Source organism: Mycteria americana, chromosome 2, assembly GCF_035582795.1.
Source record: "Mycteria americana isolate JAX WOST 10 ecotype Jacksonville Zoo and Gardens chromosome 2, USCA_MyAme_1.0, whole genome shotgun sequence".
Lineage (NCBI taxonomy): Eukaryota > Metazoa > Chordata > Aves > Ciconiiformes > Ciconiidae > Mycteria > Mycteria americana.
In genome coordinates this window covers 40,643,315-40,670,156 of record NC_134366.1, presented here as the reverse complement: position 1 = coordinate 40,670,156, position 26,842 = coordinate 40,643,315, and the positions used below count along the sequence as shown (strand labels likewise).

The 26,842-nt window shown below is 36.5% G+C and overlaps 1 protein-coding gene and 1 long non-coding RNA gene across 5 annotated transcripts in view; both read left to right on the top strand.

The window, feature by feature from the left end:
• The first annotated feature begins 3,041 nt into the window (after positions 1-3,041).
• The window catches only part of TBC1D5 (TBC1 domain family member 5), a 306,295-nt gene continuing 282,494 nt past the window's right edge, over positions 3,042-26,842 (top strand). For 2 of the 4 annotated variants that reach the window (XM_075493115.1, XM_075493118.1), the window contains exon 1: positions 3,042-3,107. The gene's annotated coding sequence lies outside the window, so the exon portion shown is untranslated. Of the gene's footprint in view, positions 3,141-11,773; positions 11,792-26,842 lie in introns of those variants that run through there. The other 2 variants (XM_075493116.1, XM_075493117.1) reach the window with 2 other exon arrangements.
• Positions 13,058-15,533, top strand: LOC142406622 (uncharacterized). Its single transcript, XR_012774635.1, has 3 exons — positions 13,058-13,472; positions 14,846-14,927; positions 15,491-15,533. It is a non-coding gene; the product is annotated as an uncharacterized LOC142406622 (long non-coding RNA).

Here is a 26,842-nt window from a genome sequence, read left to right as displayed (position 1 = left end):
TCAAAGTTCTTACCTGGAACATACTCAAAATTATCTTATAACTGGTTGTAAGACTGGGTTACTTCTACAATTTTTAGTTAGACTTATACAATATGTATAACAAGCACTTCTTTGCTTTTTATGATTAAAAAAATCAGAGAAATATTAAAAATTTTAATGAAGTACTGTACTGAGTCACAAAAGTATCTTTCTGTGTGAAGTGGACCAAACAGATAATTTTTAATTTAATTGATCAATTGTAATAAATAGAGGGAGGGAAGTGTGGCAGAGGAATGAGGCTTCTGGCCTGGAAAGGATTTAGATATTATTTAAGTTCCTGAATATAATAATCCATTGCAGTATTTTTTTTTTCATTGATAATGCAAAATATTCTATGTAACTCATAACAATTCAAAGAATCCTTGAAATGTGAGTCAGAATATAGTGGTCAGTACCATACATTGCCTATAATTTGTTAAGCATGTCTGTCCAGCCTTTCTCTTTTCCCCTGTGTTTACTCCTGAACATAAAAAAAAAAAAAAAAAATTCCTGTCCTAAATTTTGAAATTATACAGTAACCTCTTTCTAAAATTTCCTCTGGTTCCTATGTTCATGAGTTGCCAAAGGGAGGAAGCAGCAGTATGCAGTTTCTTTTGATCTGGTTTGTACCTGCAAACTAAGAAACTTTCTGATGATGGCAGTATCAAAAGGTGGAGAATAGAAGATCTCGTTGCTTGGTGCTTTTTACTGTGAGCCTTATTTATAATTTTGCCATTGTAAATATCTGAAATTTGTTCTTGGGTATGTGGTACAATCCAGTTCCTTGCATTATCACCCAAATTAACTTGAGTACCAGCAAGGTGGCCTCCTTATTGTAGCATTCAGCTTCTCAGCCTGGGCAGAGTACGGAACGCACGCAGTTACTCTATTTCTGGTATTGCTCTGTGAAGTACACCTGAAGGGCACGCTTTTTGCTTTAGTCTTCCATTGACCAGTCTTTTGCATGATGTGTTGAGTATAGGCACCTATACTTTGTCTGAGGGTTGGGAGGAGAAGGACCAGCTTGGCAGAACAGAGGAATGGAATCAAATTCAGTTTCTGTCCTTTACCTTTTGTGTAGGACGGAATTTGCATTTGATTGCAAGAGAGAGAAAGGTGGCTGTATCCCAGGTCATTGGCTGTTTTGTATCCTTTCTTTAAATGATTTACATGTCTATTTGAGCAGGGAATTATGACCCTCTAACTTAGACAGAAATAGTTGTGTGAGGAGGTCAGTTCTGTAACCATAGATTAGAAGCCCAAATTAAACATGAAAGTAATTAAAAACTAAGCAAATTTTAAAGGGAAGAAAAAAATGTGGTTTTAAGACATTGGTGACTGTAATTACAGTTTTAGCTCTACTGTAACGTATTGGTTAAAAATCACTTTGCTACCAGAGGCTGCCAAGCTGCAGATGAATGAAAATGATCTATGACTAAGTGGTACTTCCTAGAGAAGGTCTGATTCCAGAATCTCAGGATCATTCCTGAGCCATTGTATATCCCAGTAATCCTCAAAATCTTTTATGTGTGAAGGTATATACTGCTTTTACAAGGATCCATTACTTTAAAAAAGAAGGATTTGGGATATGTATGATTTGTTTTGGGGGTGGATGGGATTTGCAGATGTGGTGTGGGAATGATTCGGTTCTCAAACAGAAATCTGGGCACTAAAAGAGAATACCTTAGGAAAAAAACCCAGTCTCGTTTGTCCCACTTCAGAAACATATATTGTGAGAAAAAAGTGCTTCAGATTCCTTAAAATATAGAAGTTTGTTGCACTCTTGTGTTTTGGGGCTTGCAGTGTTATTAGCTCAAAGGGGAGGTATGCTTTTTCATGATGACTATATTTAGCCAGGAGGAATAGTCCTTTTTAAAGCAAATTGAAATGAGTGTATGAGAGCGTGAAATTATCAGCAGCGCTGGTGCACATTTACATTACTTCTACATACTCTTTTGAATGACCACACAACAGAACAAGTACTTCATTTCCACTGTGTTGATTTTTCTTGACAAAACATGGCAGTCTATCCAAAGGACGGTGTTTAGCCAAGATAAATATAAAATTTATGATTAAGCAAAGTGTTTCCTTATTATAATCCCTAAAGAGAATTTGAGACTTGTTAAATATAATGTGCCCAGGTAGTTTTAAGAGTAAATTATCCTTTATGCTTCTAAATGCTGAAATACAGCAATGCCATCAACCATTTGAGATCTTACCAGCAGAAACAACACTGCATACTGATGTCCTTTGAACCAAGTAGCAAAAAAACATGCATATATACAATATATAACCTCAGGTTTGATGTATTCGTTTGATTTTACAGTCCTGTACAGAGGTCAAGAATGCATGTCAGTGGCATGGTTTATAAAACTGTGTCTCACTCTTTCCTGTAATGTGTGTTACAGAAGAAAGCAAATAAACCTTTTTGACATGGATAAAAATTGATAACATGATTACACTTCTGGCACATTTCTTTAACTGCTGTATTTACAGAATACCACTTTGAAGAAAACTATGGTGACTGTCAATACTATTCAGTAAAATAAATGGAGAATGAAAACTGATTCAGGAGATGAGTGGATTTTGACCTTTGTGGTGCCAGTGTTGGCTTTGGAGTGCAGTGTTCTAATTAAATCGTGAATGTACTTAGATAGTGGAATTAAATGATCTCACTGTATTCTTTCAAGGACTATGAACTTCCAAAATCAAGGATAACATTAGATGTCAGCCAAGTATTTTGTCCTTCTCATGGTTTGTCTTTACATCTGAATTAGTGCCAGCTTGCACAGATTGTGTGTCAGCTTAAATACAAGAAACAGGCCTCAGTCTGCTTGAACTCGTTCCACCAAAGACTTCTAAAAACTTTCGGTAGTCTGCAAACTGTAATGGTTGTTTCACATTAAGTTGCTTTGTAGAATTATAAAACAGCTTTTCTTGTGCTTTCAAATAAAATGTTGTCATCCACTAATGAATGAGATACCATCTGTAATAATTAAGGTTATTCTACTTGTTTTCCCCCTGCAGCAAAACTTCTGAAGGTTTGCAGAAGACAGTAAGAGAACCACCAAGAAGGCTATTGCAGTATTGTAAGTACTGCACCCAGGGAAAAAAAGAAATACGTGAATTAAGAGTGTTGTAGAGAGATTTTCATTTTTTGGGGGGAAAAATGAGCTACATAAAGGGATTACGTGTAAAATACAGAGCAGGATGTATTGTAGCAATCATGTTAATAATTTACAAGGGAAAAACTGCACTCTTGTAAAATCTAAAATTGTATCCTTGTGCAGTATAATCAGGAATTTACCAATAGCAGTGAAAAATATTTCTCTATCCACCAAAGATTGATCTATTTTATATACATTTGTTTATTTAAAACTATCAGAATTTAGAAAATCATTGTAGTTTTGTAGGTTTGTCATTTGTTTTAGTGACTTATTGTTTAGGTTATTTTGCAGAATTATTTATTTGCTGATTTATTTATGTATTTCATTATTTATTTATTTGATTATTTAGTAAATTATTTATCTGATGAATTATTAATACATCTTCATGACATGCTTTAAATTATTTATAACTTAATTTTGAGTTTATTGCTTTTCGACGCTGCATTGTTACTGACTAGTTTTGATTTTTTTTTTTTTCTTGGTTCTTGAAAATTAAAGTACTAGCTCTAAGGCAAAAGTATATTCTTTGCAGAATCCATAGATGGTTTTCAATGAAGTAATTTACCATGTGATACTAATTTTGTTTAGCTTTATATTGCTTAATATCACTTTTCTACTTATTTAGCTTTTGCTTCTATTATTTCATAGATGTGTCAAGTTCAAATGAGTGACCTTTAAGGAGCAAAGATAAATGTTTACTTTAAAATGTGTAGAAACAGAGTAGTTCTATTTTCCCCTCAATAAGTACTCTTTAATTATTCTTAAAGTTAACATGAGATATTTTTGTCCCAATAAAATGGATGTTTTTTAAATTAGACTCTCAATACTTGAACCAATACATTTAATTTCTAATAAGAAAATAATATATTCACATTAATAACTCATATGGAGAGTTCCTTTTTAGTGGCAAGGTTTTAAATACATGGGGAGGAATGGTGGTATATTTAGACACATGCAGAAGAAGATACAGGTCAAGGGGGGAAGGTGGGTAATAGGGTTTTTTTTCCCCACAGTGTTTTTTGCATGCATAGGAATTTATAAGCTCTGAAAACTTAACATGTCTGTGTTGTCGTAAGTAAACTACTCTCAGGTTCTGTGTTCACAAAGAACCACTCCTAGTGCACAACATGTTGTTGTGAAGCCTGTTTTTGTGTTGCTTTCTTTTGCCAATTAAAAAGGTCTGAAATCTCATCTTTTACTCCAGAGAGGCTTGAGTGAATGTATGAAAGCAGTGTAAGGGGCCAATTTTAGGCTTCATGTATGAGCACCAGCTCTACGGCATTTAAAACAGTTGCCTGGGATCAGAATTTGACTCGGAGTCAATTCCGATGGGTTTTTCAGGACCGATGAGCCTCTTACCTGAAGTTGCCTGTTTGACCTCAGTTCCCAATGAGCGACTCGCTGGGCTCCCTGAAGCCACCTTGCAGGAGAGCGCTGTGACTGACAGCCCTGTTTCAGAGCTGTAATGAATAGGGCAAAGCAGTAGTTCCTCTGCAAAAGTGCCGTGTGCATAACGTGGCCTTTATTCTATGTTTAGTGCTTGAAATGAATTACTATATACTTTAAAGTTTTAACACAGCATGGAGAGGCTGCATTGTACATTTCAAGTTTCAGTGCTGTTGAAATACAGTAGAAATGGCCTCTGTAGACAGGTTTCACTATAGAACTTAAATTATGCATGTGTATATCCAAATTCCTTATTTTGAAATATTGAATGTATGAATATTTAATTTGTATCTTGCTTTAGTATCTTCATATGCTTGCCTTAAAGGAAGCTGTTTCCTTTGATTTATATACATGGATAAAAATGTGTGTACAGTATGTATCAATGGTTTGCTCTCTACGGTGTTAGATGAACAGCTTTAGATAATGATAGCTACTGATTTTTATTCTGCGTCTTGCTACCATTGTATAAAACGTAAATTTGTCATATTTGTTTTATTAATCTTACTTGAATTTCAAATTCATTTGCTTTCCAGAAATATTTTCTTAATTACATACGTTAAGAAAAGTCAAGTATGTTGCAGATCTTAATGAAGCAGTATTTTTGGTCTGTGCACAATAACAAAGCTCTGAATACTGTTATTTGGGGCAGAGTTCCAACCTGAAATTTACATTTTTCCTTATTTGAATGTTTTCACTGAAGCTGAGAACTCCAAGGGAGTTCCTCAACATATAGTAGTTTATGCGACATGCTCTATGAAATTTAGTACAGTCGCTCTTATTTCCTTGTGTAAATGAGGTCTTATTGTTGAATAAGACCTAATATAAGCAGTTACAGAGGTAAGTGCTGTCAATGCATTCTGCCACCAGTTTCTCGGAGTATGAAACACTTCCTGAAAGGCGTGCTACTACTGTTATAGGGTAATATAACGCGGCTTATGTGTTGGCACTGAAAGTAGCTACTTCATAATGATGACAAGTGAAAGTACAGCCAAAGGTCACATTAAACAAGAGATTTCTTTCACACCTCATCCATTTTCTGGATGTGGTATGAAAATAGCTTTGTTCTCTACACTTCAGTATTTTTAAAAAGAAGATATCTTGAAATAATTTTTTTATGCCTTGTATATTACTTTGTTCACGTTTTAATGGAATTCTAGCATGCTAACTTTGGTGCTACAAAAGTGTTTGAAATTAGCTTAAATTTTGGGTGCAGTTAGACAACATAAGTAGTATTTCATCTCACTGCATTTTTTTGGTTTGCAAATTTGCTTAAAGGCATAGGTTTAAGTTCTAGAAAAAGAACTATTAATGTGCAAAGTAGTATTTATATTGATGTTGCATGACTAACTATGGTTTTATTCTTTTTTGTATCTTTTAAGAAGAAAGATACGGATTTTTTTTTTTCTGAAAATTGCAGTCTGTTGTTCAGAAATAGAAAAAGAGTGAACCTGTCCATGTTGACAGACTGTTTCTTAGCTCCGTTTCAAAGAGATCCTGCCAGTAATGTGAAAGGATAGTTTACACTGTATGCTCAATCAGTTCCCCATCTTACACTGAAACGGCCAACCAGGATGCTAAAATAAGGTGTCATTTTAAAAACGCAGATAGTCACATATTAGATAATGAAAATGAATCTGGCTTGTTTCACAGAGCGTGCTGAACAGTTAGGAGATGCTGGTTGGGAAGCCTAAATCTGGTGTATTATTGGTAGGTGTATTTCTGTTCTAATCTAACTCCATAGAAATTGCAGAAGCCATATTAAGCTCTTCTTCAATTTATTCCATACAGATAAAAGAATTTACATCTCATGAGTCATATATTTCCTGTTGTATCTTTAATACAGCCATTTTTAGTATTTTTCTTGCCTCTCTCCTCTATTGGTATGCTTAGAGAGTCTGTGTGTAGGAGCTTGTTATTTCACCCGTGAGGCAAGGAGGGGTTCAAATCAATAGCAGTGTGTTGTTGACACTAAATGATGTTTCTTCTTGCCACAATAAGACTTGATTTTGTCATCCTAATGACGCTAGCTTGCTTCACAGAATAGGGATCAGCACTCTCTCAAATCAAACTTTACAAATATTAAAAAGGGTCCTTTGAAGGAAATACTAGAGAAATACTCCAGTATTTGTAACCAAACACATACATTGGCTTTGCAAAACGAATATTCAAGTTCTGTTACACCTTGTAGGGAAGCTGCTTTGCAACACATTTTGGAAGTCTGTGTTAAAGGACGTAGGATTGATCAGAGCTGACAGCGATGAAAGCATGATGTTTTAAAAAGAAATGATGCAAACATTATTTAAAATATAAGTTCACGTAAAATATGGATCATAGTAAGACCTCAGCTAAAAAACCCAACAAAAAAACCCCCGTCAAGCTAGTAGAAATTCTGTATGAAATTCTATATGTTTCATAGAAAAATCTTTGCAGCACTGCCTAGAAAGAGGACATCTGCAAGAGGAAGAAGGTACAGCCAGCAAGATGTTGCCACACTAGGTCTGGGATTGCACTCTATAACATGGTCAAAAAGGAGTAAGCAGTTGTTCTCGACTTGAACTAAGGATCCCATAGGGAGACAGGAGTTGTAGAAAGATGTGAGTTTGAGAGGAAATAGTGTAACCATGAGAAGCAATAATATGATGATAGGAACTTATGGGCATAATGATAGTAGCAACAGTGGGTTATTGAGAAGCACAGGGTCTTTTGTGTCTGAAAGCAATAGCAGAGCTGAATCATCCTATTATATTATTAAAATATCCTCCTCCTTACAACAACATATTTGTACATTTATATACATATCTTTCACTATATGAAAGATGTTACTTTTTTATCTGAAAGAACATTAGAAGATACTACGGCTGCATGGTTAAACATTCACATAGTAAGTTGTGAATTTTAACTTGAATATTGAACCCTGACAGCCTGTTCTATGAAAACCTTTTAACGTAAGCAGCTTTATTACTAGCTACACACACGTAGCTTTTCTGTTCTATTTGCACTATTTTCATTGTTTTATATTTTTTATGCAAAACATGGGTTCTCAGATGTTCATAGTGTAAACTGCAATCTAATATTTTTTGATTTTACAATATCTCCCCTTCTCATTTCTTCTATATGATTTTCAAGGAGTCACCTGACATAAACTGACCACAGATCATGATGACCTTTCCTTGAGAGGAAATGCCTCCTATTTTGCAGGCAGTGAAAAAAATCCTCATAAGAATTACAGTAACTAGTTATATTTCAGTAATGGTAGTGAATATTGTATAACTTTAAGCAATATTTTGTGGTTTTTTTGAATGCGTGTTAACTGCAGGAAATGAGTAGCAGCTAAAAGAAGATGACCAGCAACTTCAGAAATGTAGCTCATTGAGTTTATCTACCTCAAATCCAGAAAAGTTTTTGATGAGTCTCCTTCTCATTGAAATATGTTTTAATGAGTTAGGTCAAGTCTACATCAGGAGCACTTTGCCGGTCTATTTATACTAGCCATACACATCTACCTCAGATGCAACTTACTAGCAAAGTGGTAGTCAGAATAGCTTAGTCTTGTTCATGAATACTTCTTTATTCTGTCTCCAATGCTGAGAGAAGCTAAAAATCAATTTTGCTAGTGTAACTTCCCCTTAGTTGCATGAAGTTAGCACGCTCATGGAATGAATACCACCAGCATACTCTATCCTGCCACACGTAGGTATAATATCTTACCATATACGTTAAGATGCCTACCAGAAAGAGCCTCTAACATCTTGTCAGCAATACAGTGAAGATGCAAGAAGTTCAGTGAAGAAGGCTGTGCCTAGTGTGGTGACTTGTCTCTACTGAAACAAGTTTTTCCTTTCGGCTGAAATTCTGATCTTGTAAACATTTGAGTGTAACTTCCGACAAGCTGATAGTGGCACTGAAGTTGATGAATATATTCTCTTACAGAATTATATTTAGTAAACACTAATTTTAGACTATTTTCTTTATCCCAGGCTCTTGCATTTGACATATGGTTATAGCTGGATTTAATGTTCCTTACTCTGTTGTGAGGATCAACAAACGTTAAAAACATCCCTTATAGTGGCTGCGAAAACAGCAAAAATATCAAATGCAAAGGGCTTTATTATTTTTCCTTTTTTGGTTTTTGTTTGTATTGTTTCTCGTGTGTGTGTGTAACTGCCATGTTTCAGTTGACCAGAGTTTTGAAAGACCCTAGGCATCTGGGTTTGTCCCATTTTATCATATTTATGTCAATTCTAATGGTTGATAAAAAAGTCGGGAGGTTTTAGATTAATACTGCAAAACTTATCTTTTGTACAATAAGCTTTAACATGAAATTGATATGATTTGTGGATTCAGGTAAACAAGAAGTAATTCCTTTGGAATTATAATATCTATTGATATAGGTATAGTTGGTGTCTACGAGTAATCTAGAAACTTGATGTATAAGCTTTTCTTTGAAATTTCTCCTACTTTGCAGCCAACAAATGAAATTGTTGCAATTGTTTACTACATAAATTCACTTTTTTTCTGTTTCTGTACAGAACTGTTTTTGTTTCTGTACTATGCAACTCCTTGCCATGGTATGTCTAAGCTATCTCTTCTTTAATTAGTTCAAAAGATAATTTTCTTAACATTTTCATTCACAATTTATAAAAAGTTCTATTTGCCTTGCTGTGCCTACTTTTTCTTAATAAATACCTGCACTACGTGGGAGTGAATGTAAAAATAACTTGGGAGTGAGAAGTATATTTTGGTAACAACCTGAAAAAAGTATCTTTTGTTACTCTTTAATCACCTAAAATCTACAGTACTACTCTTAAGACTCTTTCTTAGAGAGAGACTTTATTGTATGCATGTGCATGCAATACATTCTTAGAACAATTAGTAAAACTACAGGCACATCTGAAGGCATATTCTGCATTTTCAGTGAAACGCATTTTGAATAAGTAGCTGATCTGTTGAGTAGAGTTGTCCATTGATTCTAAAGATATTTTTTTCTGTGCTCAGACAAATCAAGATGGTAATCATTTATAATTTCTTGCCTTCATGAAAAGGAGTGATGAATAATATGATTGGAAGGAGTGCATGAGTCATGAAATGGGGAGCTGGGCAATCATGGAAAAATTCACTTTAAAAACTCTCTTCTGCTTACCAGGATCTGTAATGTGAGTTCAGTTTTCTGTAACATAGTCCAGAAATTACGATGGTAGAGGTTTAATAAAAGCCTTGGATGGATGAACAACAACTCTTTAAGTTGATTCGAACATTGGTTGGTGGGTTATAAAAAAGGAGTTCTTTAACTCTCAGCTAAAAGTGATCGTGGATACGATGATCAGAGGACACACTCTCTTCTGACCCCCATATGAATGTGAAAATAAAATGTCTTAAAATATACTACAGTTAATATGGAGTGAATGTAGACCTTATGGTCCTGAAAGTATCTGCACTACTATAAAGCAGCTTTTAAGAGCTGTTAAAATATTGATAACTTGGTAGAGCACTTCAGAAACTCTTATTTCTATTTCGGATGTAGATCTGTGTAGCCAGTCAACATTTGTACTCTTTTTCTTGGGTATACAACTACACATAAAAGAATAAAACCAAGCAGTGTTACTAAATAAATGGCTTAATTTGTCATAGCTCCACTCACAAAAAAATCTATCTGTTTTTCAGCTTTTCTCCCATACTAAAATCATCAAGCATATATTAAAAAAATTGCTCAGTAAAATCAAGCACCAACTCTGTGTCCCAGGCAAGACTCACATAACCAGCTGTTGTTCTCCCTGCAGTGACCTGGGCTAGGCAGCTTAGCATCTGCCTCTGTTTTCTTTTCAGTGACCCAAGCCAGATTTCTTCAAAGCCTATTGCTGATATTTTCCCTGCAGTCACTCATGCTAATTTCTTTTACATGCTACAGCTGTTTTTGAAAGATCTCTTCCCTTTTTTTCTGACTCATTCTTTCTGTAAATTTAAAGAAGTGATTTTTAAAGTTCGTGGGTATTGTTGAAGAATAGTACTGTTCTGGTTGTCTTGCTTTAAGGCATATGTCAGCACTCTAGAAAAAGGGCAAATTAGATTTACTTTCCAAAGGAAAGCTCAATCTCACCTGTGGTTCTTATGGACAAAGAATCCTGATCTTGAACTGAGTTAATTACATTCATTTAACTTGTGAGAATCAAGGTGAAGCTCTTGGTGGTGGCTTGGGACAGGGCAGAGTTCAGAAACATGCAGAAACAAAAGGGGAGATACTTTGCTCTGTGAACTAACAGTATGAAAAAAATGATGTGGCAAAATAATCTAAATGAGAATAAAAGGCAATTACTGATATAAACCTTAATCAATAGGATTAAGCTGACCTTGGGAAGGCGATATTGCTAAATAGTTAAACACAAAACAGTAAAGTGTAAGTTTGCCATTTTGGGGGAGACGCAGCTCAGCTTTCACAATCATTGCTGATGGAAATTATGGAAAATCTTTTAGACTAATTTTTTTTTTTTTTGGTAAAAACAAAAGTTTTTTTTTTCTTTTTTTTCTGTAAGATATTCAAATATTCAAGTGAGCCAGAGGTTCTTGGTTCTTCACACATTTTATAGTGACTATATTTTAGGAGAGATTGTGCACCTTGCTTTCAGTTTGCAGACTTAGAGAAAATGCCTTTGGCAACTCCAAAACAGTTTATGTGGGCCAGTGATTTAAAAAAAAAATACTCTGGCTACTACAGAGTGACTAGAATTTGCCTTAGCTGAAAATGCAAGTGATACGCATAATGTGAACATTTTACCCTTTCTTAGATCAACATGAAGTGCTTTTTCAGTCATCTTTGTTCTGGGACAACTAGATTAATTATTGTTTGAATAAATACTGCTCTACAATATAAATTGAAGCATAGTAAGGATGATTGATTGGGAGAATCACTTCAGAAACTGAAGAAGGTAGCCTCGCTAAGCTCCCTTCCCTAACCAAGTGTTCTCACCACTTTGCATGTATGCACAAGCAGCAGCCTGCATCATTCTTTTGCTACGTTAGTTTTAATCTTTATTAATTTTCTGATTTGTCTACATTAGTGCTAGTTCAAGGAGTGAGAATAAGGCAGTTGAAGGGGACAGGAGGCAGTCGTGAAGCAATACTCTGAGCCAGTGCCTAGGTACGGTGTTAAAAGATACTGCTGCCAGGTATGTAAAACGCACAGGGTAACAATAGCTTACTGTCTCTGAAGTTTATCTCGCTGTATTTTGCAACAGCAGGAGTGCAAATTATAACATGTTTGGTTACTTCTAACTCTGATTTACTCATTTCTACTGTTGTTGATCTTCTTCAGAAAGTACAACGTCATTTTAAAAACAGTTTTCTTTGCCACCAGAAAAAATAATGCAGAAAAAACCCCTGTATTGTCTGAAAGAAATGAGCCGTTTGGCTCAATATGATAGGGCTTTTCTTAAGTAAATTCCCTGTGATGCATTGTTTCTTCAGTGTTCCAAAGTTGTCTAAGGTAAAAATTGATGTGTAATTTATAAGGCTTAGTTGACGTCCTGTGTATAGAAATTCAAATTTTATCTTGTAATTTTTCTCATATGCACCTCCATTAGTTCATCTGTCTTGTAAGCCTTTGGTTCTCAACATTTACCAAAATTTTTCCCTACAAAGGATTTCTTTCCAGTTCTTTTACTCTTCTGGTACAAACATGAGTGAATGTGCAAATCTTCTGCGTTCAGAACTCATGCTTTAGTTAAATTCAAGGTACGTGTCAACGTGTGTGCATATATTTTGATTTTAAAGAAATATTTTTGTGTGATTATTTCATGAAGATCATGCTATCAAGTACAGTGTTTTGATCACATGATGCTTTCAGAGTCTTAAAAAAAACACAACGGAAAAACAATGCCTGTGACAAAATATGTGAAGAAATAAGGTTAATAACAGTGATTTGGGAAGACCTACATTAACAAGCTATTTAAGGTCCTATTGCTGATTTCTATATAATTAACACTAGTGATTGTGCTGGTTTTGGCTGGGATAGAGTTAATTTTCTTCATGTAAGCTAGTATGGGGCTATGTTTTGGATTTGTGCTGGAAACAGTGTTGATAACACAGGGATGTTTTGGTTACTGCTGAGCAGTGCTTGCACAGAGTCAAGGCCTTTTCTACTTCTCACCCCACTCCACCAGCAAGTAGGCTGGGTGTGCACAAGAAATTGGAAAGGGACACGGCTGGGACAGCTGACCCCACTGACCAAAGGGGTATTCCATGCCATATGACGTCATGCTCAGCATATACAGCTGGGGGAAGAAGAAGGAAGGGGGGGACATTCGGAGTGATGGCGTTCGTCTTCCCAAGTAACCGTTACACGTGATGGAGCCCTGCTTTCCTGGAGATGGCTGAACACCTGCCTGCCCATGGGAAGTAGTGGATGAATTCCTTGTTTTGCTTTGCTTGCGTGCATGGCTTTTGCTTTACCTTTTAAACTGTCTTTATCTCGACCCATGAGTTTTCTCATTTTTACTCTTCTGATTCTCTCCCCCATCCCACCAGGGGGTAGCGAGCGAGCAGCTGTGTGGTGCTTAGTTGCTGGCAGGGATTAAAGCACGACAGTGATGTATAAATATCTGTTGAATACAAATAACTTGAGCAAAAACATTTATGGTTTCCCATAAGTCAAATTACAGAATCACAGAATAGTTGAGGTCAGAAGGCACCTTTGGAGATCATTTAGTCCAACCCCTCAGCTCAAAGTAGGGTCAGCTAGAGCAGGTTCCTCGGGACATTGTCTGGTTGGGTTTTGAATATCTGCAAAGGTGGAGACTCCACAACGGCTCTGGACCACCTGTTCCAGTCTTTGATTATCCTCATGGTAAAGTAAGTTTTTCTTATTTTTAAATGTGATTTCTTGTACTTGTTTCCATTAACTTTTGTCTATTCACTGGATACCACTGAGAAGAGTCAGGCTCCATCTTCTTTACTCCCTCCCATCAGAAATTTCTAGAAATAAATAAAATCCCCTGAGCCTTCTCTTCTCAAGGCTGAACAATCCCAGCTCTCTCAGCATCTGCTCATATTTCATATGCTTCAAACCCTTAATCATCTTTCAGGCCCTCGGCTTGATGCACTCTAATAAGTCCATGTCTCTCTTGTACTGAGGAGCCCAGAACTGCATACAGTACCCCAGAAGTGAATCACCAATGCTGTCTAAAGGGGAATAATCACCTCCCTTGACTTCCTGGTAATACTCTTCCTAATGGTCTTGGGCTTTTTTGCTGTGAGGACACGTTGCTGGCTCATGTTCAACTTGGTGTCCACTAGGATGCCCAGGTCCTTTTCTGCAAAGCTGCTTTCCAGATGCTTGGCCCCCAGCCTGTAGTGTGGTACATGGGGTAATTCTTTTTGGTGATTAATGTGAGGCTGACCAGCCTGTGTTCTGGCGATCCTCCTTCTTGCTCTCCTTCAAGATGGGAGTGACATTTGGTTTGGTCAAGTCCTTAGGACCCTGCCATGATCTCCATGTCCTTTCAAAGATTATTGTGAGTGGCCTTGCAGTAAGATTAGCCAGCTCCCTCAGCACTTGTGAACTCAGCACTCGGGGCCCATGGACTTGTGTACATTCAGTTTGTTTAAATACTCCCAAACTTGATCCTGCTCCGCCTGGATCAGTCTACTGTGCCCTGGACTTTCAACACTGGTTTCAGGGACCTGGGGTTGCTGAAAGCTATTGTCACCAGTAAAGGCTGAGGTGAAGAAGGCATTGAGGATCTTGGCCTTCTATTTGTCCTTTGTGACCAAGTTCCCATTCAACAGTAGGCCCACACATTCCCTAGTCTTCCTTTTGCTGGTGATGTACCTAATACCCTTCAAATCCCTTGCCACATTCAACTCCAACTGGGCTTTGGCTTTCCTGACCCCCTCCCTACATATTCGAATGATGTCTGTATATTCCTCTTGGGTTACCTCTCCCCGCTTCCACCTCCTATACGCTTTCTTTTTGTGTTTGAGTTTTGCCAGCTGCTCCTTGACTGGATAGTCAGGCCTTCCCCCATGTTTGCTTGTTTTCCTGCTTTTTGGGATGAACCATTCTTAAGCTTGGAACAGGACATCCTTGACAGTCAGCCAGCTTTCCTGGAACCTTCTCTCCACAACCACCTGCCATGGGATTCTTCTGAGCAGACCCCTGAACAGGTCAGAGTCTGAAGTCCAGGCTTATGATCCCGCTTTTTGCTTTTTTGCTCTCTTCTCAGGATGTTGAATTCCACCATTTCATGGTCACTGCAGCTAAGGTTGCCTCCAGCTTTTATATCCCTGACCAATTCTTCCCTGTTTGTAAGTATGAGGTCCAGCAGAAAGCCTCCCCCTTAACAGCTCCTTGATAATTTGTGTCATTAAGTTGTTGTCAATTACTCCAGAAAACCTCTGGATTGCTTGTTCCATGTTGTGTTATTCCTCAAGCAGGTACCGGCAAGGTTAAAATCCGCTATGAGGGCCAGGGCCTGCAGATGTGAGAGGAGTCATAGGGAGTGTTACCCAATGGGTTGTTCCACTTATACATTAAGTTGTTAAAGATAAGAAAAAATAGGTCTTTTCAAAAGGGAAGAGGGATAGAATATATGGAATAGGTTAGAAAAAAAATAATTACTTTCTTGTCTGATATTAGGAATTGGTCATTGGCCTGATTAGGTAAGAAGGAATTTGGGGTAGAGATCTCATTTTTACCCAGATACTGTATGTGAAGCAAGAGATTAGCGAATATTTTGCTAAAAAGCTTAGAAAATGGCAACTAAATATTTTTCATTTCCTCATGCATTATTAACAATGCTTCTGTGAAAACATGATCATTCTCACTATTTCTTTTTGACAACCAATTCCACAAAAATTTCTAGTAACAGATGATTAAATATATGGAAGGAAGACTGGAGGAGGAAGGGGTTGCATGGAAGAATTGCCAAAAGTTCTGTGATGTAAGGTTTCATTTTTTTCACTGATTATTTTCTGATACTCAGTCTTTTTCAGGCTTTTACCTTCAATTGTATTTTTTAAATATATTGTTATTAGAACAACAACTGAACTTTAGTGATTTATCTTTTGGGGGGGTGGAATTTTTGGAGTAGGACAGTTAGAGCATGCTAGAAACCTCATGTTTGATGGTATTTGAGCTTCGGAAGTTGCAATGTTCTAGCTTTCTTACATTGTTCTCAAGTAGATAGTGTGCCCATAATCTTAATAATTTAAGGACAGCAAAGACACAGCTGAAGTGCATTCCATTCATTCAGTACGAGGCGTTACTTGTTCCATATGGTTGTGTCTACCAACCTGTTAGCTAAAACGTGATTAGAAGTTGAGTTGTTTTCTCTCATACTGCCTTTGTTATGCTGATTACAAGAGTATGTTACTCCATAAGTCTGGGCATTTCTTTACATATTTTTCACTGAACACTTATTATGCCTTTTACTTGTTGTATGAAATAGCAAAATGAAGTGGCTTGCACAACACTTTTTTGTGCAGAATACTGAAAAGATGATAGCATATGCTGGTGTTGGTATATATTCAAAATGGTTGTTTTATTTCAGGGATGGACTATACATCCCCCAAGATGTGGGCAACATGAACGAGGCCTGCTTCTACTACTAAATAATAAACCTCCTTTACTCCCTTCTGTAATGTCACTTCCTATCTTATCTCAATTTATTTCATCCATTTCAGTCTTTCAGTCCTTAAGTGTAGAAAGAAAAGAAGACTTCACAGGAGGATAGACCTGAGTGTCTGCAGATAAGAACTGTGATAATGAAATTTTTTTTCTTCAAAATCAGACTTTTACACATTGCTGGCTTGACTGGGCTGACTAGCTGAGTGACTTGCATGTTAAAACTAAAAATAAAATCAAACAATCAAAAGCCTCCTTCGAGAGGAGGGGGAAAACGGGCTATTTTAAAAAATTTTTTTCAAGTATTTCTAAGTTGATGTGGTTGATTTCTATTGATGAAACATCTGGGAGTGAGCTGCTTGTGGTGGGTTTTTTTGGGTTTGGGTTTTTTTTTTCCCCCCAGAGTCTTCAGGTGGTTTGAAGCCTTTATGACAATTCAGATGACTCGGAGGTTAATTCAGCATCTAGTGACTGTTCAGGCTTTGGTTTGTAACCCTGAATTAGATCAAGAAGTTATCTGATTCTTAATAGCTTGCATGGATTTTTATGGACATTGTTTTATAGTGGGTATTTTTGCTTAAAATTATTTACAAGCACTGGTTTGGGAAGAAAAAGAACTCTTATGAGCATTTTCCTAAATAAAAGTTTCTCTCATTTGTTATAGTCTATTGAAAATTTCTTGCTTAAGGTTCTTACTCATAAATGTACCTAGCAGGATTCATAACTTTGGCTTACCTTGCATACCTTGTAGTTAGCTGTGGTTGCCGTTTTTTGGTGGTGGTGGACAGAAAAAGGTCTTTGGTAGCTCAGGTTAAAATGCAGCTCTAGAGAGTCTTGGAGGTTGAACCCATGCTTTCTGCCAAAATGATAATGATGGATGCATTCTTGATTTGTGTACCTCGGAGAGTGTTGCTGTGAGAATCGGGAGATGACAAGTTGGGTTCCCAATTCACTGCCATGTGCACTCTTGGCCCTCCTCTGCCTCACTTCCTTTTGGTAAAGTGGAGATGACAGATTTACTGAATGGTAAATGCAGATAAATCTGAGTGTTCCTTTCTTCCTCTTCATCTCAAGGTTTTGTCAGAATGTACAAATAGCTGTGATGAAAAAATGTGAGGAAAGGGAACTAGATTGGTGGAGGTGAAAAATCATACCAAGAGTGACTGAGAGTGAGAAAATCTGTGAACCTATGCCTTAGGTGAGGATGTTTTGTCAAAACTGACATTTGCCAACATGATTCTTCTTTTGGGATAAATACAATTGTAAACTTACCCAGTACTCCCTTAGGGACATTTCTTATAAGCAGACATTATTGACTATAGATAGACCCAGAACTTATAGGAGCATGAAGAAGTGCAGTTAGTTTCTTATACACCGAGAACTGTGGATGAGAATTTCTCATACACTTTCTTTGTATTCTTATAGAGGCAGTGAAGATTTCAGTGAAACTTTCTAATTGGGTAAATTAAGGCTGATTTACTCTCCTCCTTGGGCTTGATACTTACCCCCATTTTTTAATCTCAATCACTTTTTTTATTTAACCTTTGAAGAAAGTCTAAGTGAGTCTACATACTTAAAACAGTACTAAATCATTTATATGTGAGAGACGTCATTTGGGAAGTTTCTGATTATATCAATAGCTGTAATGGCATTTTAATCAGAAAAAGATCAAGTATTGAATCCTGTTTTCTTACCAGAATTGTTTCAACCTCTGACTTAGCCCATTATTTTCTGTGACCAGCTATCACTTTGGAACACTTTTGCATAAGAGTATGAGCAAACTCAGTAAGTGAAGTCTGGACACACAGTTTTTTATGGTGGGGTTTTCTTTTTTTTTTTAACCTATAAGGAAGCCTGTACAGCAATAAAACTTCATTGTATACTTGTATTCAAGACTCTTATTAAGGGAATTAGTGTCCAAATCCATTTTTCTCCAAGTCAAAAAGTCCATGCACTTGTTCAAGAAAGATGCCATAATTAGTTGGCATCAAAAGTTAAATGACAAAACAGCTTCCTGGATCTCTCTATCTATAGGGCCCATGTCCGATTGTACAAGCAACAGGCAACATATTTTGTAATTTTTTTTTAATTTGACCACAGTAAGTACTTTCTTATGAATCTAAATAACTGACTCCAAGGCCAAATGACTTTTGGCTCAGTGATCTGATGCTGGGATCAAGTGTATTTTTATCTTTGGTAGGCTTCCCAAAGTATGTTCCCTCTGTCTACTAAGACCTAAGCTCTTTGAAGGCTTTTTTGGCCCGGCTGCTGGGGAAAGCATAGATGTCAATACCTTGCCTGTGATTTAGTTTCTCCAAGTTTTGTTTTATTTACAATATTGTCATAATGGTAAAAATATTCAGCCCTTATAACACTGTTGTTCTCCGGAAAATTTTGGGAAATTGAGTTCAGGTTGTGCTTGGTTGGTTGCAGCAGATGATGATCTGTGTTTTAAATGAAGGAACGAAATACCCTGCTGTCCAGTAAAACTGCAATACAGATTTTACAGTCTTACTAAAAAGAATAATTGATGTTTAAGAAATACATATGATAATTGCTTTCAAATAAATCATCTTAAATTTCCTGTATTTGTGAAAATTTTTTGTATTGTTAAAAGTAGTGTCAAAATTGTATGTCAGCTATTTTGGACTTGTATTTCTTACTGTACTTTTCTCTATATTGAGATTAATGATGAGAAAAAGGGTAAGGCATTTTTGTTATGGCCAATTTATTTCATTTCAGACTGTATTATCATTTGGTGAAAGCCCTATTGATTAGCCTTCATAGCTTTACAGAGCTTTTCTTCTAAGCACTTAAAGTTTGAGTTGTCTCAGTCCCATAGGACTGAAAGAAAGCTGTTAGTACCATGAAATTCTTCTTCTGTATGTTTCCAACAGCTTGAAGCCTCTTCTTGGAATGCAAAATATTAGCACATTAATGTTATTAACCCCTTTAGTACAAAATGCTTTTGGAAGTAAAAATATTTTTATATCTTCAAAGTCTGGATTGTTTCTTCTATATGAGTACAGTTTCTTAAAGCTGAAAAATGTGTTGCTGTGCAACAAACAGATGCTGCTCTAACAATGCAATACATTATGTACCAAAAATGATCTTGGTTTTAATCATAGATGCTGATTTAATGAGACAAGACTAGCTTACATCAAAAATGGATTTAGGGTGTGATTTTGTTTTCTCTGTGTTTTCTCTACATAATTAATAGGAATATGGTACCTTATATATTCTGTTTTAAATTTGAAAGTGTACTTTGGTTTTATGCCATTTTATACTCCTGGTTTCTAATTCTGCCTTGTATAATACTCTTTTTTTTATTCCTTTTTGTGCTATGAACACAAGGGCATTAGTAAATCTTGTATCTTTAATGTATTTCCTCAAAAAGTATTGCCTTTTTACAGAATCATTCTGTTCATGCTTAATCCTTCCATTTTGCCCACATCTCCTTTTGCATTTATTTTCTGGATGTTTCCTGTCCAGTGTTTTCATCCTGCATTTACCATGTGGGACATGTAAGATGTTTGTCTGTAACTAATGTTAGTTTATGGATCAGAAAAACAATGCTAATCAATATCTTCAGACACTATCAGTACTTTATATTTTGAGAACACGCCTGACCCCCTGGGAGCATTTCATTGTTGATATCCCTTCAGTTTAACTTTCATTTTATTCTGCAGATATTTTGTAACTCAACGTTAGTTGCTAGCTCTAATCCTTCTATCACCAATATAAATTTTGATTGACAATTTTACTTTTAGATAAAGTCAGATAATACTATACTTGGGGGGGAAAAAGTCTTCATATTGTGTTTTTAATTCCACTGAACCCAGCAGAGTTAAATGTAGTTTGGATGCACAGGGAAGAATTAATGATTGGAAGATACAGAGTTGGTAAATTATTTATTCTGGCCCTGAGGAAGCTGAAAAGCTGAGTGAAAGACTAATAAATCATTTGTGGTAGTGCTGGTTGTCACTTCCAATTATTTTAGACGGTTTTGTGATAAACTGCAGCACCTGCTAGATATCCCTGCACCATCCCTTGATGCTTGCAGTGCAGCTTGTTCAGTCGATTATCAAAGGCAAATTTGTCTAAAGTTTCCTCAGGTTGGAAAGAGAATTACTTTTCTCAGTCACCCCTTCCCCCATTTTTTAAGCTCCTTTTTCATTGCATGCATGAAATAGATAAAATCGATGATATATGTAGAATTTTATTGACATAATGTACATGCAGGTATGGTCGATTGAACCACTGAGGAATAGGATGAGGGGGTGACGTGTCTGTGTGAGTGTAAACCTACTCTTGAAAGGCTGGCTTGCTTTCATCTTTCTGAATAGCAGCTGTTTCTAAAGTATGAAAAGTAGTATTCATCCTCTGGTTTTGAGGATTGTGTTGGAGCTAGTGCTGAAGTTACAGAGGAGATTGACTTGAATATCAGTTGACTTTGTCACTTGTTAAACTTTTCTACTGCTTTTGTTCAGAAAGTCTTTGTTTAAAATTACAATTACATGTACAGAGGCCTGGTTGATCCTCAGCATGCAACACTTGAATAAATACAGCAAGACAGAGAAAAGTAGTTGGAGGACTGGAGAGAAGATTTAGAAAGAGCAACAGAGTCACTTTCAAGATGGAGAGGGAGCACAACGTTGGAAAGATTAAGGTTGTTGGTAGAGAAAGACTGAAAGTAAGACAAAAGAAGAAAGAACTGGGATGGGTTAGTGGAAGGCAGCTGTTTCTTTATGCCACCTCACTGACAATAGCGTTGTTAGGCATTGTCTCATTTAGCTGCGGTCTGACCACCCTTTTGTCTCTCAGTCCTACCCTGAAAATAATTGTCTTTCCAAACTGGGAAAGAGGTTAAAATGTAATGCCATTCTATATGCATTACTTGCAAGCTTCTAAATTGGTCATCTCAGAAAAGAAAAAAGAGTTTTAGAAAGTTGAGCTCGAAGTTCACTTTGTGTGTTCTCTGAAGGATGGGGAGGAGGGAGCTCCAGGTTGTGCAAGCGCTCACATATTCTATTCCTGCTCATCTTGGGGAAAGGACTTCAAAAATTGAAAATTGTATTTATTTAAAGAATTTGAGTGCATTAACTAGTCAGCTTAAAGCTGTTGAGATTCTCTTTCATGTCTCTCTTACTGGTGAAAGGATGCATCTTATACACCATGCTGAAAGACTTGCTAGTAAGTGTTGAATGCTATAACTTAACAGGTATACAGTAAGTTTTCATTATCTTTTCCATTATCTTCCTAACCTAATCCATCCAAATAACATTGAATTCTAAACATCCTGGGCCAATACAACCTACAACTCCAATCCTTGGAAGGTAAAAATGAAAGTTTTTTTAATATTTATTTCCATTTTTCCATTAGTGGATCCCAGCTTGGAATTTCAAGTGAAATCTTTGTCTTAGGAAGTGATGGTATTTTGATCCACATACCTAGTTCGAGACAAGTCAGAGAAGTGACCATGCTGACTAAAATCAGAATTAGAAGGGCTTTGTTTTCTTGCTCTAAATCTTGTTCAGATAGAGCCTTAGTTTTTTCATTGTGCTCCTGTAGGTCAGGAAAGAATCAGATGGAAATACCAAGCACAGTCATGTTGCTTCCTCAGATGACTTCAATACAGAGAGATCTGCAGAATTTCAGCTCTGTGGACTTAGATCTGTGGACTTTAAGAAAGCTCCATGAATACATCTGTTCAAGTTCAAGAAAGTAGATACTGGGTGCCAGAAAAACATACTAAGCTCTGTCAGTGGGGTACTTGTTGTTCGGGGTGGCAGGATTTTTTGCTAGCTTTCCTGGAAGCTTTTTTTACTGTATCAGTGTCCATTATTTGCAAACACTGATAACAGTATAGAAAGGACAGGCAGTAGGAGCTAATCTGTATTATTATAATTGTATTACTATTAGAGAGTGTTTCTGTAAGCATGGTATATCTGATGGTAACAGAAATCAGTGGAATTTTTTGTGCAGCTTGAATCTGCTGTTTATTCATGATTTGAACATCTAGACTTACATGGACATTAATTGTCAGGTTTTTACTTTCTTATGTTCCCAAGAAAAGGTGGTGTCCATAGTAAATGTTGGTTTTCAAATAAATATTCTTTTGCTGTAGTAGTTTTATATTTATTTATTGGTAAACGTAATTGGTACATTCATGCCTTTTTTAAAGCAATTACAAAACTGGTAATTTTTATGGTTTTGCATGAAAATGGAAAACCAATTAATTTATTTTTAGGACTTCAAAAAATATTTATGTCCAGTTCATACTGAGTTAAGTGCACACAGATAGCAATATGTAATTTTTTTAAGGTAGTTTTCGTTTACAAGATAAGTATGCTGGATATATATTAAAAGGGGAAGAAGAAAAAAAAAATATTTTGAAATGAAAATGGATTTCTTTTATGAGATACTGCTTATAATAAACTGAACTGTTAACTGTGCCTTAGAAAAGCAGTGAATTTTATCTTCAGACAATTTTTTTATTCTTAGATTAAAATAGGAGAACAAGTCTTCCTGCTTTTCCAAGTGTTTTACAACTTTGAAAGTCATTGAACTCCCCCCATCAAAACACCTGGAAAAATCAGGTATGATATTTAGTACCCACCTGAGAGACTGTCACAGTCTGAGATGCTGGATAAGTCATTGAGCAAACTATTTCCAGGTTTTCACCCATCTTTTCTTTATAACTTTAGCAGTGAGGCTTACGACAGCCACAGACACTTGGGCCAGACACACTTCTAACCTAGTCTCCTTTCCCAGTCTGTCTGAAGAAAGATACTTAGGGAGAAGTTTGAGAAGTCTGTGACATTATTTCCCACATATGCTCTTCTGCCTTCTGGAGATCTGAAAGCGTTTGGGCAAGGAGAATCAGAGATGGTGTCTTTTTATCTAGCAACTCTCAGCGGTATTGTCCCGTGTGCGTCCGCCCCCCGGGTTTTCTCTCTCCTCCAAAAAGTGGTCACTTTTTGAACTTCTATGAAGTTTTAGTGTCCTGTGGCAAGGAGTTCCATGGCTTGACTATTAACTCTGTGAAGAAATAGCTCTTTGTGTTTGTTTTGGAAATGCCACCTATTAACTTCATTCAATTTTCCCTTTCTTCAGTTCTGTGAGATTATAGCAGCAAACACATAAAGATTGATTTGTTGTTGTTGTTGTTTTTATTTAAATTAATTTTCATAAATAATTTTATGCCCTAAAATGGATTGCTGTGATTTCAGTTTTAATTTTAAATATATTTTAGGAGGGATAATAGTTAACTTAAATATTTTGAAATGTGTACATCTTTAGCGTAAGGCATTTGGCTTTTTGACTTGGGGATGAGAAAAGATAGGGTCAGTTATCTAAGCTTCCTTAAATGGAAAAAGAAATGAAAGGAAATTTTTCACAGTATTTTATATTTTCATAATAACGTTTTCCACAAAATACTGTCAATTAATTCCACAGTGTAGGTGAAACTGTGTTGTTTTTCACTGTTACAAAGCTGCAATTATTTTACCTTTTAAAAAATTCCTCATGTTATGAAACAGAAAGGAACCTAATCCATTATGACTTCCGTTGAGCATCTCAGTAGGATTGCTTTTTAAAGATCTTGCATGCATTTTCAAAAAAAAGGTGATGTAGAAGAGCTTTCCTCCAACAAATAATTAGTGATCCGTCTTTGTGTACTGCAGAATGGAATAATGCGGTCAAGATAATTTGGGTGCTAAAGGCAAACTATAAAGTAAAGAACATTATCCCTGTTTTCCTTAAAAACGAAGAGTGTGAATTCCAGATTGCTGGTGAAGACGTGTTGATTCGTTGAACTAGACTGCATACAGTGATTAAAATATTGATTTAAAGACAGTTTATCACTTCTATAAATATCTAAGTAGTGCACTTTCTTTTCCAATTAAGTTAATTTTAGGAGCTATTCCCAAATATTGAATCCTTTTTTCTCTGCTGTTGAATATAGTGATAAATTACAGAGTTAGTAAGCCTTACACCACTTATAGGGTAATTATTGGACACTATTTTAAAAGTTGTGGTAGGACTATCTGGAAAAAATTCCCAAGGATAGCTAACCTTGATTCAAGTATGGGAGATCATACATATCTAATTTACTGGGGTTCTTTATTATATTTCTGCCATTAGAGGTAGGAGGAATACAGTGTATACAGTGCAATCAACTTTTCAAAACTATTTTGGCTAACAAGCTATGGAACACAGAAGAAGATATAACTGAATAGAAGAAAAAAAAAAAGATAAACCCTTTTGTCTTCTACATTAGACCAGATTTTAAATCTGTCTCATCTTCGTCGTTTAAAGCAGGTATCCACAAAGCACAGCAAAGGTATTTGCCACTGAAAACTGATTCATGTGTGAAGACGACTGTCAGCTTTTTAGAGTTTGCTTCCTTTGGAACAATGGTGTGAAGCGAATGGTATAAAAAGAGGTTATACAAAGAGGGGTAAACTTCCACTAGTGATAGTAGGGAAGGCAGTAGGAGCATGGCAGCTGTTAGCAGACAAATGTAGTACCGAGGTAGACTGAGGTCTCGCCTCTCTGCTGAGGTCCGATGCTCTCTTCCCCACAGTGTTGTTGGGCAATGCTCCAGCAGTGCAGTAAGTGCTGTATTCTATCAGTCTCTTCCAAGGGAAGAAGTGTTAGCAAAAGAGAGCCTTGTTTTGTATTAAGTGTTTTAAAAACATTTTGATGTGTAGGTTAGCAAGACCAAGAAATGGACTTTGGACTTGGAGTTGATGATGATGGCGGTTGTTACCTGCTGGGAATGTTTGTTTTGTGGCCTTGGACCAACCTCCAAGAAGGTTCTGTCCTTCATGTGAAAGAGTTTTGTCTTTCTAATCATAGGGAATTTTCTCCCTCATGGAACTTTGGGTAGTCATTTAAACTACAATCAAGCAAGTGCACAGAAGAGAGAACTCAAAACCAGAATTTTATGACTTGATCTTGAAATATGCTGCAGCTGAGCGATGATGAAGATATGAATAATTGAATAACTTTTAGTCATTGCTAGAATGGAGTAGAGTTTTCCAGCTCATAGAAGAGGTGGTAAGTGTTTTTTCTGCAGATGCTGCCAAATACCAGGTTAGCATCAACGAAGAATGTAGAAGTGTTGCTAAGCTATGGAGTAGATTGGCAAATTGTTGATTAAAAAAATTCTACTAAATTATGTTTCCAGTTGTTTTCTTTTGACCATCCCCTATCCAGTCTCTTCACTGGGTTCAACATCAGCCAGCTGTTTGTCCATGAGGTGGTTTTCTCCAAGTGCTTTAAGGTGGTGGCATGATCACAGGAGGCAGTTGGAATGGTGTATTGGTACACTGTTAATCCTATGCCTGTGTCACTTATCAAGTCTCAGAACAGCTGCATGTAGATCTTGAGAAGGAGCAGAAAAAGAAATGATAGTTTAGAAATGTCACAGGCAAGGGACTACTGGGAATCATCTGGAGTTTTCTACCAGAATAACTCACATCACTGTAATTCAGTAACCAGGAGTTGTGTCACATCTTTTAAAGTAGGTGAGAGTTCATCATTGGTCAAAAGCTGTTGAGATACACAGAATAGTGGAAAAATTAGTATTTCTTCTCTTCATGGACAAAGAGATCGTTCAGAGATGCTGCTAAGTGCTTTCAGTCCCTTGCTTGGTCTGAAGCTAAATAAGCTTGTAGTTGGCCTTTGTCAAGTTATTTCATGACTTGCTTATGGACAGGTAATGTGATACTGAGGAGTAAACTACCACTGGTTGTGTTTGCTCACTGTTAGATTACTGATTATTTGTATGAGGAAGGATAGATTCTTCAGTTACTGCACTGTTTCTGTCCAGAGCTATGCAAGTTCATGACTCTGCCACAAGAGTCACAGGTCATGGATTAAATTTGGAAATCTTTACATTGCAATCCAGACCTTCATTAAAAAAAAGTGCTGAAGATGGACAGTGTGGGCAATTACTACTTGTGGAAATGAGCTAAATAATTCCTTATTGTTGCAAAAGCCTTATAGGTGTGCGTGATCTTGATAGTGTTTTTATGTACTCAACATTGAAAAAGATAATTCTTGGAGAAACCTTTTGAGGCCCGTGCTTCACTCTGTATCGCTGTAGTTAGCTGGTGACCAGGAGCCATGCTATTCAAACATTCCTCTGTCATGAATAATCAGTTACCACTATGGATGTTTCTTTGAGGAAGAATTTGATAGTTTCCTGGACACGGTTAGAAAGACTCCCTAGGCTTGTGGTGTGGCCCCAGCCCAGGCTTTGAGACATATGTTTCAATTATAATACTTCGCTTTCTGTCAATTAACATTTTAATTTTGGGGTGTTATTTTATTTTTTAATCTTTCAGAAAACCTGTATTAACTAATAGGGAAGCTGGCTGTTTTGATGGGCTGCAGTGTTCATGTGCAGAACTGAAATACGGTGATCGTTTCACCATGGTTTCATCAGTACTGGAGTTTGTGGATGCCCTTGGCCCTTTCTGGTGTAACCAGCAGCCTTGGACACTCTTGTTGACCACTGCCTTAAAAAGGCAATGTTCTGTCAAAGGCACCGATTGGGTTGTGGTGATCTTAATTTTGACATCTTGCT